Source organism: Tamandua tetradactyla, chromosome 2, assembly GCF_023851605.1.
Source record: "Tamandua tetradactyla isolate mTamTet1 chromosome 2, mTamTet1.pri, whole genome shotgun sequence".
Taxonomy (NCBI): Eukaryota; Metazoa; Chordata; class Mammalia; order Pilosa; family Myrmecophagidae; genus Tamandua; species Tamandua tetradactyla.
Window position 1 is genome coordinate 116,158,796 of NC_135328.1, and position 17,622 is coordinate 116,176,417.

General features: G+C 37.6%; 1 protein-coding gene across 7 annotated transcripts in view; it reads right to left on the reverse strand.

Annotated features, from left to right (window-relative positions):
- The window catches only part of RMI1 (RecQ mediated genome instability 1), a 69,023-nt gene that overhangs the window by 14,296 nt on the left and 37,105 nt on the right, over positions 1–17,622 (reverse strand). The gene's annotated exons all lie outside the window — the stretch shown is intronic.

The window sequence follows — 17,622 nt, forward strand, 5'->3', positions numbered from 1 at the left end:
CCCAAATGTCCATCAGCAGATGATAGGATAACAAAACGTAATACATACATACAACTGAACATTATTCAGCTGTAAAATGAATAAGTTCCGTAGTAAATGACTTATACTTCTTAGAATACGAGTGTCTTTTCTTAACAGATTAGTGCCTTTTTATTTTTGTATTCCATTTTATGTTACTGATTCCAGCATCAAAACTCTTGTTTTCCATGGACTGTTTGTACACTGACTCAAAAAAATGTTCATCAGCCAGCAGGGGCAGCAGAAAAAAAAAAAAAATGAAGTTCTGATACCACCACCACATGAATGAAACTTGAACACATGTTGAGTGAAATAAGTCAGACAAAAAGGGACAAATATTGCATTTTGTTTATATGAAATAGCTAGAATATGCAAATTCACAGAATCAGAAAGTTGAGCACAGGTTACCAGGGGCTGGGGGTGGGGGAATGGGAAGGTAATTCATAATGGATATAGGGTTTCTACTTGGGATGATGGGAGTAGATGGTGCTAAGGATAACACAACATTGGGAATGTGATTAATGCTACTATATTGTATGCTTGGGAGTTACTGAGAAGAGAAAAGTTCATGACTAATATGCTTTCACAATTAACCAGAAACAATGACTATTAAATACAATACTGATCCTGGACTGGATCTAGCAATGAAGGAGAAAAAGCCCAAAGGACTTTATTGGGTCAAAGGAAAAATTGGAAACACTGTAAGCTTTATGTCAATGTCAAATATTTGAAGTTGATATCTGTACTTAAGGTGATTACAAAAGTGAATAGCCTTATTCTCACGAAATGTACAAGGAAGTATAAAGTGTTCAAGGAGCATGATCTATATACAACCTACACACAAAAGTTTAGAAAATAGATATAAAGATAGCTAGCTAGATAGACAGATAAATGAATTGATAGAATGATATGCTAAATGTGGCAAAATGTTTAGAAGCTGGTAGATCTGGGTATTTGGATGGGGGATATGTTGGAGCTCTCTCTGAGTTTTGTATTAATTTTGCAACTGTCCTGTAAATTTGAAAATACTTCAAAATAAAAAGTATTTTCATTTTTTTTTAAAAAAAAGGCACTGGGAGGGAATTGTGCAAAGACGGCAGAGTAGGAAGTGTCAAGAATCAGTCCCTCCACCAGAACAACAATTAAACAGACAGGAATTATCTCAATCAAGCATTTCAAAACTCTGCTGTACAGAAGAACACTGTACAGCATCCAGGGAGAAGCAGAAGGAAGAAGCTACTAAATATAGTAAACTGCTTCACACTGTAAGTTACTGGCACCCATCACCCACCCAAATTTTCCACACTAATGCAAGGTATTAAGAATAGGATGATATATGGAACTCTGTATTTTATGCATGATTTTTCTATAAACCTACAACTTATTTAATTAAAAAAAGAAGAAAACAAGCAAACTCACCACCCTCCCCGTCTACATGGGACATGACTCCGAGGGGTGTGGACCTTCTTGGCAACATGGGACAGAAATCCTAGAATGAGCTGAGACTCAGCATCAAGGGATTGAGAAAACCTTCTTGACCAAAAGGGGTAAGAGTGAAATGAGACAAAGTGTCAATGGCTGAGAGATTCCAAACAGAGTCAAGAGGTGAGAGGTTATCCTGAAGGTTATTCTTACACATTAAGTAGATATCACTCTGTTGCCACTGACACTTTGTCTCATTTAACTCTTCCCCCTTTTGGTCCAGGTTTTCTCAGAGTCAGAGGTTATCCTGGAGGTTATTCTTACAGGTTAAGTAGATATTACCTTGTTAGTTAAAGTGTAACAGAGAGGCTGGAGGGAACTGCCTGAAAAGGTAGAGCTGTGTTCCAGTAGCCATGTTTCTTGAAGATGATTGTATAATGATACAGCTTTCACAATGTGACTGTGTGATTGTGAAAACCTTGTGTCTGAAGCTCCTTTTATCTACCTTGTCAACAGATGAGTAGAACATATGGAATAAAAATAAATAATAGGGGAAACAAATGTTAAATTAAATTTAGTTTGAAATGGTAGTTATCAATGAAAGGGAGAGGTAAGGGGTATGGTATGTATAAATTTTTTTTGTTTTCATTTTATTTCTTTTTCTGAATAGATGCAAATGTTCCAAGAAATGATCATGATCATGAATATGCAACTATGTGATGATATTGTGAATTACTGGTTATATATGTAGAACTGAATGATCAAAACAGAAATGTTTGCATTTGGTTAGGTGTTTTTTGGTATTTAAAAAAATAAAATAAAATAATTAAAAAAAAAAGAAGAAGGTGCTCAAAAATGCCTGTAGGTTTAAAAAAAAAAAGAAAGAAAGAAACAAGAAGCTAAATTAAACTGGAAGAGAAAGAAGAAACAAGGAGACACAGCCATATGCCTTGTCAAGGACTGCTGGAAACCAGCCCCAGAACACCAGTTTCTAAGAAGAAAGCTTTACCTTGATGTCTTTATTTGGAATCTCTTTTACCTTCAGAACCATATGCAAATAAATACCCATTTAAACAATAAAAAAAAAAGAACAAGATGATATTTGGAACTCTGTATTTTATGCATGATTTTTCTATAAACCTACAACTTATCTAATTAAAAAAAGAAAGATTTTAAACCAGAGATCAAACATCAAAATTTTAAGAACAAGAAAAAGAGCAAATTAAACCCAAAGCTAACAGAAAAAAGGAAATAACAAAGATAAGAGCAGAGACAAATAAAATAGAGAATAAAAAACAATAGAATCACATCAGTTGGGCTAAGAGATGAAAAAAAAAACAACAGAATCAACAATAGAATATGATTCTTTACAAATTCAACAAAACTTTAGCTAGACTGACAAAAATAGAGAGGACACACTGAATAAAATCACAAATGATAAAGGGACATTACTACTGACCCCAATAAAATAAAGAGGTCTTTAAGAGGATACTATGAACAACTGTATGCCAACAAATTAGATAACCAAGATGAAATGGACAAATTCCTAAAAACATACAAACTACCTACACTGACTTGATGAAATATAAGGTCTCAATGAACCAATAACTAGTCAAGAGATTGAATTAGTAATCAAAAACCTCCCAAAAAAGAGAACCCAGAATGGATGGTTTCACAGGGGAATTCTACTAAAAATTCTAAGAAGATTTAACATCAAACCTGCTCAAACTCTTCAAAAAAAAAAACACTGAACACAAGGGAACATTCCCAGATTTATTCTACAAGGTCAGTATTACCTTCATACCAAAGGTGAATAAAGATACAAGAAAAGAAAATTGCAGGACAATATCTCATAAGGACATTGATGCAAAAGTCCTCAACAAAATAATAGCAAACCAAATTAAAAGAAGTATATGCTTTGACCAAGTGAGATTTATTCCAGGTATAAAAGGGTAGTTCAGCATAAGAAAATCAATTAACATAATACACCACTGACACAGTGAAGGGAAAAAAGCCCTGTTAATCTCAAAGATGCAGAAAAGACATTTAACAAATCCACTACCCTTTCTTGATAAAAACTTAGAAAACTAGTAGTAGAAGGAAACTTTCTCAGCATAATGAAGGTCATATGTGCCATTTATGAAGAATTTATGTACCCTAGAAAAGCCATGTTTTAATTCTGTCAATCTTGTGGGAGCAACCATTTCTCTAATCCCTATTCAATACTATAGGTCAGAAACTTGATTACATTATCTCCACAGAGATGTGACTCAACCCATTATAGGTATTAAGCTTGATTAGATGAGTTGTGCCTCCACCCATTCTACATGAGTCTTGATTATTTTACTGGGATCCTATAAAAGAGGAGACATTTTTGGAGAGAATGCTTTTTGAGAAAAATGAGAAAGCCACGGCAGAGCTGAGCAGAGCCATGAGGCCGAAAGAACCACACAGTCCACCAGCCAGTGACCTTTGGAGATTCTGAGAAAGCAGAGAAGAACCATAGAATGACAAGAGCCCTAAAGAGGAGGCTAGCACACAACGCTGTGTTTGCCATGTGCCTTTCCAGATGAGAGAGAAACCCATATCATGTTTGCCGTGTGCCTCTCCACTTAAGAGAGAAACCCTGAACTTCATCGGTATCTTGAATCAAGGTATCTTTCTCTGGATGCCTAAAATTGGATATTTCTATAGACTTGCTTTAACTGGGACATTTTCATGGCCTTAGAAGTGTAAATCTGTAACTTACTAAATTCCCCTTTTTAAAAAGCCATTCCATTTCTGGTATATTGCATTCCAGCAGCTAGCAAACTAGAACAACACATATGAAAAGCCAACAGCAAGCAACCTACTTAACAGTGAAAGACTGAAGCTTTCCCTCTAAGATTAGGAACAAGACAATGATACCCACAGTCACCGCTGTTATTCAACACTGTACCAGAAGTTCTTGCTGGAGCAATTAGTCAAGAAGAAGAAATTGGAAATTAGAAAGTAAGAAGTAAAACCTTCTCTATTTGCAGAAGACATCTTCTATACAAAAAATCCTGAAAAATTCACAAGAATGCTCCTAGAGCTAATAAAAGAATTCAACCAAGTGCCAGGTTATATAATGAACACACAAAAGCCAATACACTTTCTATACAGTAGTAATGAGGAATCTGAAGGAATCAAGAAAAAAATTCTATTTACCATACCAAGTAAAACAAATATCAGGGAATAAATCTAATCAAGAATCAAAGACTTGTCATAGACAGAAAACTAAAAGAAATCAAAGACGCAAATAAATGGAAGGACTTTCCGTGTTCATGGAAGACTAAATATTGCTAAGATGTTAATTATACCTAAAGGGATTTACAGATTCAACATATTTCCAATCAAAACTCCAACAACCTTCTTTGCAGAAATGGAAAAGTTAGTCATTAAATTTGTACAGAAGGATAAGCGACCCCAACAGTCAAAACTACCTAAAACAATAAGAAAGATATGGGAGGATTAAAAATTCCTGATGTTAAAACTTATTACAAAGTCACAGGAAACAAAACAGCATGCCAGACAGACCAATGAAATCAAACTGAGAGTTCAAAAAGCAATCTTCAATCAAAAAGTAACTTTTGATTTTTGACAAGGGGGCAAAGATCACTCAATTGTGAAAGACTATTCTCTTCAACAAATGATGTTGGGAAAACTGGATCTCCATTTGCAAAAGAATGAAGGTGGACTCCTATCTCTGACATCTTGAGGCAAAATTTATGGGATGCAGCAAAGGCAGTGCTAAGAGGGAAATTTATTGCCATAATGCCTATATCAAAAAAGAAGAAAGGCACTGAGAGAATTTGTGACCAAGAGACCAGCTCTGCAAGAAATACTAAAGGAAACACTAGAGACAGATACGAAGACAGAAGAGAGAGGTGTAGAGAAGAGTGTAGAAAGGAAGACTATGAGTAAAGGTAAAAAGAAGGAAAATTAGATATGACATATAAAATCCAGAAGGCAAAACAGTAGAAGAAAGTACTACCCATGCAGTAATAACACTGAATGTTAATGGATTAAACTCTCCAATCAAAAGACATAGTCTGGCAGAATGGATTAAAAAACAGGACCCATCTATATGCTGTCTCTACTCAAAGGACACGAGGCCAAGGACACAAACGGACATTTACAATTACCAATAGATGGAAACAGCCAAAATGTCCATCAACAGACAGTTGGCTAAACAAACTGTGACATTTACATAAGATGGAATATTATGCAGCTGTAAGAGAACAAAGTTATGAAGTATGTAACAACATGAATGGACCTTAAGGACATTATGCTGAGTGTGATAAGCCAGAAACAAAAGGACAAATACTGTATGGTCTCACTGATATGAACTGATATTAGTGAATAAACTCGGAATATTTCCTTGGTAACAGAGACCATCAGGAGATAGAAATAGGGTGAGATATTGGGTAATTGGAGTTGAAGGGATACAGATTGTGCAACAGGACTGAATATAAAAACTCAGAAATAGACAGCACAATACTACCTAAGTGTAATGTAATTATGTTAAAACATTGAATGAAGCTGCATGTGAGAATGATAGAGGGAGGAGGGCTGGGGACATAAATGAAATCAGAAAGAAAGATAAATGGTAAAGATCGAGATGGTATAATCTAGGAATGCCTAGAGTGTATAATAATAGTGAAATGTACAGTGTATAATAATAGTGAAATGTACAATGTACAAATATTAAAAATGTTTTTGCATGAGGAAGAACAAAGGAATGTCATTATTGCAGGGTGCTGAAAATAGATGATAATTAATACTTTAAAATGTCACCTTATGTGTGAGACTAAAGCAAAAAATGTTTGTTACAAAATTTAGATTTTGACTAGAGCATTTCCTAATATAACTCATGTAGATAGTTTGATTGAATGTCATAAGTACTTGGAATCTCAGGTAGCACATGAGATTTTGTTGGTTTGTCCAGAGTGGTGCCCCAATGAATCCCAGAGTGATGTGATCAGTGACTGGATAAGTATTTGCAAACCCCCTTCAGGGAATGGAGAGAGTGGGGAGAAATTCAACTTCCCCAAGTTGAATTCTTGATATTCTCACAAGCAGTGTGGACAACCAAAGCTATAGGCTGAGCCCCCAGTCTTGGGGTTTGTTCACATGAAACTTAACCCCACAAAGGATACGTCAAGTCTACTTAAAATTTAGGCCTAAGAGTCTACCCCCAAGAGAGCCTCTTTTGTTGCTCAGATGTGGCCTCTCTCTCCAGCCAACGTGACGAGCAGTCTCAACACGCTCCCCCTCTCTGCGTGGGACATGACTCCCAGGGCTGTGGACCTTCCTGGCAACGTGGGACAGAGATCCTGGAATGAGCTGAGACTCAGCATCAAGGGACTGAGAAAAACCCTAGAATGAGCAGAGAATTAACATCAAGGGATTGAGAGAACCTTCTCGACCAAAGGGGGAAGAGTGAAATGAGACTAAGTGTCAATGGCTGAGAGATTCCAAACAGAGTCGAGAGGTTATTCTGGAGGTTATTCTTACGCATTAAGTAGATATCACCTTGTTGTTCAAGATGTAGCGGAGAGGCTGGAGGGAACTGCCTGAAAATGTGGAGCTGTGTTCTAGTAGCCATGTTTCTTGATGATGATTGAACAATGATATAGCTTTCACAATGAGACTCTGTGAATGTGAAAACCTTGTGTCTGATGCTCCTTTTAGCTACTATATCAACAGAAGAGTAGAACATATGGAATAAAAATAAATAATAGGGGAACAAATGTTAAAATAAATATAGTTTGAAATGCTAGTGGTAAATGAAAGCGAGGGGTAAGGGGTATGGCATGTATAATCTTTTTTTTTCTCTGTTATCGTTTTATTTTTTTTTCTGTTGTCTTTTTATTTCTTTTTCTAAATCGATGCAAATGTTCTAAGAAATGATGAATATGCAACTATGTGATGATATTAAGAATTACTGATTGTATATGTAGAATGGAATGATATCTTAATGTTTTGTTTGTTAATTTTTTTTAATTAATAAAAAAGTTAAAAAAAAAAAAGAAGAAAGGGCAAAAATCAAGGAATTAACTTTCTCTAGAAAGAACTAGAGAAAGAACAGGAAACTAACCCCAAAGCAGGCAAAAGGAAAGAATTAATGAAGATTAGAGGAGAAATAAATGAAACTGAGAACATGAAAACAATCAAGAAAATAAAAAAAGAACAGAATTTGGTTCTATGAGAAAATCAAAAGATTGATGGACGCATATTGTGTTACAGATTTCTAAGGGCTCATTTACAATGAAGGACGTCAGTCCTTTGATTTTCATTCATTGAACATGAAATACCATGTGTTATCACTTTTTTTTTTTTTAACCATTCTTTCTGTTTCATTTGTGGTTGTACATAAGTTATGTATTCATATACAATCATTTGGTATTGCATGGCTTTCGAGTCTTGTATACTTAAAAATATTAACATCAATTGCATACAAATGTTTTTGTTGCATTTTTGGCCATTTTCTTATGTATGAGTCATTACTTTGGTTCTAAAGCATTACATTTTCAAACTTAAAAAACAAAAAAAAAGATTGATGGACGCTTAGCAAGGTTGACAAAAAGAAGAGAGAGGATGCAAATAATTAAAATCAGAAATGGAAGAAGAGACATAACCACTGACCCCCACAGAAATAAAGGAACTAATGACTGGATACTATCAACACCTTTATGCTAATAAATACAACAATGTAGATAAAATGGACAACTTTCTAGAAAGGCATGAACAACCAACATTGACTGGAGAAGAAATAGATGACCCCAACAAACCAATCACAAGTAAAGAAACTGAATCAGTCATTAAGATGCTCCCCAAAAAGAAAAGTTGGGACCAGATGGTTTCACACGTGAATTCTACCAAACATTCCAGAATTACTACCAATCCTGCTCAAACTCTTCCAAGAAACTGAAGAGAAGGGAAAGCTACCTAACTCATTCTACAAAGCCAACATCACCCTCACATCAAAGCCAGATATTACAGAAAAAGAAAACTACAGACCAATCTCTAATGAATACAGAGGCAAAAATCCTCAACAAAATTCTAGCAAATCGAATCCAGCAGCACATTAAAAGAATTATACACCATGACCAACTAGTATTCATACCAGAAATGCAAGAATGGATCAACATAAGGAAATAAATTAATGTGAAATACCATATCAACAAATCAAAGCAGAAAAATCACAAGATCATCTCAATTGAGCAGAAAAGACATTTGACAAAACTTAATGAGAACTTCCTCAACATGATAAAGAGAATATATGAAAAACCCAAGCTAACATCATGCTCAATGGGGAAAAACTGCAAACTTTCCCCCTAAGATCAGGAACAAGACAAGAATGTCCACTATTATCACTGTTATTCAACATTGTGTTGGAAGTTCTAGCAAGAGCAATTAGACAAGAAAAAGAAATACAAGGCATCAAAATAAGAAAGGACGAAGTAAAATTCTCACTGTTTGCAGATGATATGATACTATATGTTAAAAACCCAAAAAAATCTACAACAAAACTACTAGAGCTAATAAATGACTACAGCAAAGAGGGAGGTTACAAGATCAACACTGAAAAATCTGTAGTGTTTCTATACACTAGAAATAAACAACCTGAGAGGAAATAAAGAAAAAAATTCCATTTACAATTGCACCCAAAAGAATAAAATATTTAGGAGTAAATTTAACTAAAGAGACAAAAGACCTATACAAAGAAAGCTATAAGAAACTGTTAAAAGAAATCAGAGAAGACCTAAATAAATGGGACAGCATATCATGTTCATGGATTAGAAGACTAAATATAGTTAAGATGTCAATTCTACCTAAATTGATTTATAGATACAATGCAATACCAATTAAAATTCCAAAAACTTGATAATAGCAACTTCAGGGCCAAGATGGCGGCTTAACAATGTGCACGTTTTAGTTCGTCCTCCAGAACAACTACTAAATAACCAGACACAGTACAGAACAGCTCCTGAGGCCACGTCAGTGACCAGACACACAGCGTACCCCAATCTGGACCAGCTGGACCGGCTGTGAGCCCCCCTAGAACTGTGAGTTTCCCAAGCCACGGTGGGCAGCACCCCTCCCCCACAGGCTGCTTCCCAGGAGGGAAAGGAAAGACACTTTTACCAGCAGCAGGGGCTGAGTCCAACCAAATGCCAATTGTGGAATTAATTAACAAATTCTGACTACTAAAAATAGGCCCCCAGCTCAGGTGAACCTGGTCAAAGCGGAGGTCACTCATTTTTGTCCCAGCGCCAAGGGGGCAGGACTGATGGAAAAAGAAAAAAGAAGAAGGAAACAGAGGTCTGTTTCTACAAAGGCTTAACTGCCTTTTGATACAGCGGGAGGGCTCCTCAAGCTGCAAATGCCCCAGGCATAGGCAGAAACAAACTTGTTTTGAGGGCTTGTCTGGAGCCTGTGCCTTTCCCAGGGGAGGGGTGAAGCCCAACTCAGGTGGAATCCCTCTCTCAAGGAATTCAGACACCAGGGCTTGGTAATTTGAAGCCATTAAAACCAGCCTACAACCTCTCCTCTGTCTCCACCACGCCCCCAGCCAAAGTTAAAGGTACCGCATCATCTTATGCTGGTGGGACCTGCAGGCAGACAAGCACCACGTACTGGGCAGGATAAGAAAAACAGAGCCCAGAGACTTCACAGGAAGTCTTTCAACCTGCTGGGGAAAACTGACGTAGGTGACTCTTTTCTCCTCATAGAAGGCCAGTTTGGTCTGGGAAAATCTGGCTGCGGTCTATAATACTTAAGTAGACCCTCCTAAGTTTGGGGGAGGGGAGGAAAGGCACCATAGAAGCAGGGCAAGAAACAAGACAACAAGAACTGAAAAATTCTCTGTTAAACAAAACTTAAGCTAGAGGTTCAGAGCTGAATTGAATATCAAAGAACAGATAGACAACAAATTCATCCAGCAAGAAAACCCTAGGTAAAAGAAGTGCAAGCAATCTCCAGAATAAACTAATTAAGGTAATTAAATGCCTAGATGCCAGCAAAATGCCTAGATGCCAGCAAAAAATAATAAATCACACTAGGAAAACTGAAGATATGGCCCAAAGGAACAAATCAACAATTCAAATGAGATACAGGAGCTGAAACATTTCATTCAGAATATACAAACAGACATGGAAAACCTCATCAAAAAAACAAATCAATGAATTGAGGGAAGATATAAAGAAGGCAAGGAATGAACAAAAAGAAGAAATCGAAAGTCTGAAAAAACAAATCACAGAACTCATGGGAATGAAAGGCACGGTAGAAGAGATGAAAAAAACAATGGAAACTTACAATGGTAGATTTCGAGAAACAGAACATAGGATTTCTGAACTGGAGGACGGAACATCTGAAATCCGGCAAGAAAAGGAAAATATACGGAAGAAAATGGAAAATATGAGCAGGGACTCAGGGAACTGAAAGACAATATGAAGCGCATGAATATATGTGTTGTGGGTGTCCCAGAAGGAGAAGAGAAGGGAAAAGGAGGAGAAAAACTAATGGAGGAAATTATCACCAAAAATTTCCCAACCCTTATGAGACTTAAAATTACAGATCCAAGAAGTGCATATACCCCAAAGAGAATAGATCCAAATAGACGTACTCCAAGACATTTACTAATCAGAATGCCAGAGGTCAAAGAGAACGAGAGAATCATGAAAGCAGCAAGAGAAAAGCAAACCATCACATACAAGAGAAGCCCAATAAGACTATGCATAGATCTCTCAGCAGAAACAAAGGAGGCGAGAAGACAGTGGGGTGATATACTTAAATTATTAAAAGAGAAAAACTGCCAACCAAGAATTCTATATCCAGCAAAATTGTCCTTCAAAAATAAGGGAGGAGAGGTAAGGGGTATGGTAGGGATAATCTTTTTTTTTTTTTCTTTCCTGTGTTTGTTTTATTTCTTTTTCTGAATTAATGCAAATGTTCTAAGAAATGATGAATATGCAACTAAGTGATGATATTGTGAATTACTGATTATGTATGTTGATGTTTTATTTTGTTTAATTTTAAATTAATAAATAAATTTAAAAAAATAATAAAACCTATATAAGACTTATAGACCTAAAATGTTAAAGAAGTAATTATTTGTTTCGTTCAGATTCTGAAATTATTTTCATGTTCCAAATTATGTTAGAAAATGTTTGTTTGTTTGTTTGCAATTAAAAAGGCTCTGAGGGACTAATACAAAAAAAAAAGAGGAAGAAATTAAAACATTTTCAGACAAAAAATCACTGACTGAATTTGTGACCAAGAGACCAGCTCTGCAAGAAATACTAAAGGGAGCACTAGAGACAGATACGAAAAGACAGAAGAGAGAGGAGTGGAGAAGAGTGTAGAAAGTAAGACTATGAGCAAGGGTAAAAAAGAAGGAAAATTAGATATGACATATAAAATCCAGAAGGCAAAATAATAGAAGAAAGTACTACCCGTGCAGTAATAACACTAATTATTAATGGATTAAACACCCCAATCAAAAGACATAGACTGGCAGAATAGATTAAAAAACAAGACCCATCTATATGCTGTCTCTACTCACAGGACATGAGAGCAAGGACACAAATGGACATCTGAACACCAGTGTTTATAGCAGCATTATTTACAATTACCAAGAAATGGAAACAGCCAAAATGTCCATCAACGTGGCTAAACAAACTGACAAATACATACGATGGAATATTATGCAGCTGTAAGACAGAATAAAGTTATGAAGTATGTAACAATATGGATAGACCTTAAGGACATTATGCTGAGTATGATTAGCCAAAAACAAAAGGACAAATACTGTATGATCTCACTAATATGAACTGACATTAAGGAATAAACTTGGAATATTTCATTGGTAACAGAGACCATCAGGACATAGAAATAGGGTGAGATATTGGAAAACTGGAGCTGAAGGGATACAGATTGTGCAACAGGACTGAATATAAAAACTCAGAAACGGACAGCACAATACTATCTAACTGTGATACAATTATGTTAAAACCCTGAACGAAGCTGAACGTGAGAATGATAGAGGGAGGAGGGCTGGGGCATACATGAAATCACAAAGAAAGATAGACAATAAAGATTGAGATGGTATAATCTAGGAATGACGAGAGTGTACAATGATAATGACTAAATGTACAAATCTAAAAATGTTTTTGCATGAGAAAGAACAAAGGAATGTCATTATTGCAGGGTACTGAAAACTGATGGTAATTATTTAAAATTTCAACTTACATGTGAGACTAAATCAAAAAATGTTTATCTGTTACAAAATTTATATTTTGACTACTACATCTCCTAATATAACTTATGTAGATAGTTGGTTGAACAACATAAGTACATGGAACCTTCGGTAGGACATTAGATTTTATCGATTTGTCCAGTGTGATGCCCCAATGAATCCCAGAGCGATTTGATCAGTGAGTGGAGAAGTATTTGCAAAGTCCCCTTCGGGGAATGGTGAGAACGGGGGAAAATTCAACCTCCCCAAGTTGAATTCTTGATATTCTCACAAGCAGTGTGGACAACCAAAGCTATAGGCTGAGCCCCCAGTCTTGGGGTTTGTTCACATGAAGCTTAACCCCACAAAGGATAGGTCAAGCCTACTTAAAATTAGGCCTAAGAGTCACCCCCAAGAGAACCTCTTTTGTTGCTCAGATGTGGCCTCTCTCTCCAGCCAATACAACAAGCAAACTCACCACTCTCCCCATGTCTACGTGTGACATGACTCCCAGGGATGTGGACCTTCCTGGCAAAGTGGGACAGGAATCCTAGAATAAGCTGAGACCCAGCATCAAGGGATTGAGAAAAACTCTAGAATGAGCTGAGACCCAGCATCAAGGGATTGAGAAAACCTTCTTGACCAAAAGGGGAAGAGTGAAATGAGACAAAATAAAGTGTCAATGGCTGAGAGATTCCAAACAGAGTAGAGAGGTTATTTTGGAGGTTATTCTTACACATTAAATGGATATCTTGTTAGTCAAGATGTAATGGGCAGGCTTCCTCCGCCGGCCCGCCCTCCTTCTCCCCTCTCTTTCTCCGCCGGCCCGCCGCGCGGCGCCCACGCCCCGCAGCAGCCGACCGCCCGCCCTCCTTCTCCCCCCTCCTCCCCCTCCTGCTCCGGCCGCTCTCCAACCACCACGGTGCCCTCTTCCCCCGCCTTCACCGGCTCCTCCACCACCAGCCTCTACAGCCTTGCCGCCCTCACCTTTCCTCCTCCAGAACAGCTACTGGGGGAGTGGAGATAATACAGAGCAGCTCCCGGAGCCACGAGGGAGAGCAAAGGGACGGCGTACCCCATCCTGGAACGGCTGACTATCTGGTAGAACCAGCTCCGGTGAGATCACGAAGGGGCATGGGCTTTCCTGGGTGGGACGGCAAGCGACCGGAGTCCCTCCCTTCCACCTTCCCAGGCCAGCTGGTAGAATTGGACAGGCGGTCCCCTTAGGCCACGGCGGCTGGTGCCCCCACCACACGAGGCCCCACGGAACAACTGAGATAGTTGGGTCGGAAATTCCCAGACTGCGGAGAACAGTGACCGGGGGATCCCTTCCAAACACGTGACTCCCCCGTCGGCTGGGAATAGTGCACTCTCCCGGGCTGCGACAGCTGGCGCCCTCCCGTCACACTTGGTGCCCCGGGCCGACTAGCTAATTCGGCCGGACGCTCTCCCGTGCTGCGGCGGCCGGCGACCCTCCCCGCATTCGGAACCCCAGGCCGGCTGGAATTCTTCCAAGACACTTCGGGTGCCGAACCTCCCCTACGGCGAGAATTTTCCAGAGTTAAAGGACCCACAGCAACTTTCACTGGTGGAACCCAGTGCCACGAGCGCCACCTACTGGGTACGATAAGAAAAACAGAACCCAGAGATTGCACAGAAAAATCTTTCAACCTGTGGGGTCGAACACCCAGGGAAATCTGACTAAATGCCCAGATGCCAGCAGAAGATAACAGATCACGCTCAGAAAATTGAACATATGGTCCAGTCAAACGAAGAAACCAATAGTTCAAATGAGATACAGGAGCTGAAACAACTAATGCTGAATATACGAACAGAAATGGAAAACCTCTTCAAAAACGAAATCGATAAATTGAGGGAGGACATGAAGAAGACATGGGCTGAACATAAAGAAGAAATAGAAAAACTGAAAAAACAAATCACAGAACTTATGGAAGTGAAAGATAAAGTAGAAAAGATGGAAAAAACAATGGATACCTACAACGACAGATTTAAAGAAACAGAAGATAATATTAGTGATTTGGAGGATGAAACATCTGAATTCCAAAAAGAAACAGAAACTATCCGGAAAAGAATGGAAAAATTTGAACAAGGTATCAGGGAACTCAAGGACAATGTGAACCGTACAAATATACGTGTAGTGGGTATCCCAGAAGGAGAAGAGAAGGGAAAAGGAGGAGAAAAACTAATGGAAGAAATTTTCACTGAAAATTTCCCAACTCTTATGAAAGACCTAAAATTACAGATCCAAGAAGTGCAGCGCACCCCAAAGAGATTAGACACAAATAGGCGTTCCGCAGGACACTTACTAGTTAGAATGTCAGAGGTCAAAGAGAAAGAGAGGATCTTGAAAGCAGCGAGAGAAAAACAATCCGTCACATACAAGGGAAACCCAATAAGACCATGTGTAGATTTCTCAGCAGAAACCATGGAAGCTAGAAGAGAGTGGGATGATAATGTTAAGTTACTAAAAGAGAAAAACAGCCAGCCAAGACTCCTATATCCAGCAAAATTGTCCTTCAAAAATGAGGGAGAAATTAAAACATTCTCAGACAAAAAGTCACTGAGAGAATTTGTGACCAAGAGACCAGCTCTGCAAGAAATACTAAAGGAAGCACTAGAGTCAGAACCGAAAAGACAGAAGAGAGAGACATGGAGAAAAGTGTAGAAAGAAGGAAAGTCAGATATGATATATATAATACAAAAGGCAAAATGGTAGAGGAAAATAATATCCAAACAGTAATAACTCTAAATGTCAATGGACTGAATTCCCCAATTAAAAGACATAGACTGGCAGAATGGATTAAAAAACAGGATCCTTCTAGATGCTGTCTACAGGAAACACATCTTAGACCCAAAGATAAATACAGGTTGAAAGTGAAAGGTTGGGAAAAGATATTTCATGCAAATAACAACCAGAAAAGAGCAGGAGTGGCTATACTAATATCCAACAAGTTAGACTTCAAATGTAAAACAGTTAAAAGAGACAAAGAAGGACATTATATACTATTAAAAGGAACAATTAAGCAAGAAGACATAACAATCATAAATATTTACGCACCGAACCAGAATGCCCCAAAATACGTGGGGAATACACTGCAAACACTGAAAAGGGAAATAGACACATATAACATAATAGTTGGAGACTTCAATTCACCACTCTCATCAATGGACAGAACATCTACACAGAGGATCAATAAAGAAATAGAGAACCTGAATATTACTATAAATGAGCTTGACTTAACAGACATTTGTAGAACATTACATCCCACAACAGCAGGATACACCTTTTTCTCAAGTGCTCATGGATCATTCTCAAAGATAGACCATATGCTGGGTCACAAAGCAAGTCTTAACACATTTAAAAAGATTGAAATCATACACAACACTTTCTCGGATCATAAAGGAATGAAGTTGGAAATCAATAATAGGCGGAGTGCCAGAAAATTCATAAATACATGGAGGCTCAACAACACACTCTTAAACAACAACTGGGTCAAACAAGAAATTGCAAGAAAAATTAGTAAATACCTAGAGGCAAATGAAAATGAAGACACAACATATCAAAACTTATGGGACGCAGCAAAGGCAGTGCTAAGAGGGAAATTTATTGCCCTAAATGCCTTTATCAGAAAAGAAGAAAAGGCAAAAATGCAGGAATTAACTGTCCACTTGGAAGAACTGGAGAAAGAACAGCAAACTAATCCCAAAGCAAGCAAAAGGAAAGAAATAACAAAGATTAGAGCAGAAATAAATGAAATTGAAAACATGAAAACAATAGAGAAAATCAATAAGACCAGAAGTTGGTTCTATGAGAAAATCAACAAGATTGATGGGCCCTTAGCAAGATTGACAAAAAGAAGAAGAGAGAGGATGCAAATAAATAAGATCAGAAATGAAAGAGGAGACATAAATACTGACCTCACAGAAATAAAGGAGGTAATAACAGGATACTATGAACAACTTTACGCTAATAAATACAACAATTTAGAAGAAATGGACAGGTTCCTGGAAAGACATGAACAACCAACTTTGACTCAAGAAGAAATAGACGACCTCAACAAACCAATCACAAGTAAAGAGATTGAATTAGTTATTCAAAAGCTCCCTAAAAAGAAAAGTCCAGGACCAGACGGCTTCACATGTGAATTCTATCAAACATTCCAGAAAGAATTAGTACCTACTCTCCTCAAACCGTTCAACATAATCGAAGTGGAGGGAAAACTACCTAATTCATTCTATGAAGCCAACATCACCCTCATACCAAAACCAGGCAAAGATATTACAAAAAAAGAAAACTACAGACCAATCTCTCTAATGAATACAGATGCAAAAATTCTCAATAAAATTCTAGCAAATCGTATCCAACAACACATTAAAAGAATTATACATCATGACCAAGTAGGATTCATCCCAGGTATGCAAGGATGGTTCAACATAAGAAAATCAATTAATGTAATACACCATATCAACAAATCAAAGCAGAAAAATCACATGATCATCTCAATTGATGCAGAGAAGGCATTTGACAAGATTCAACATCCTTTCCTGCTGAAAACACTTCAAAAGATAGGAATACAAGGGAACTTCCTTAAAATGATAGAGGGAATATATGAAAAACCCACAGCTAATATCATCCTCAATGGGGAAAAATTGAAAACTTTCCCCCTAAGATCAGGAACAAGACAAGGATGTCCACTATCACCACTATTATTCAACATTGTGTTGGAAGTTCTAGCCAGAGCAATTAGGCAAGAAAAAGAAATACAAGGCATCAAAATTGGAAAGGAAGAAGTAAAACTATCACTGTTTGCAGACGATATGATACTATATGTAGAAAACCCAGAAAAATCCACAACAAAATTACTAGAGCTAATAAATGAGTACAGCAAAGTAGCAGG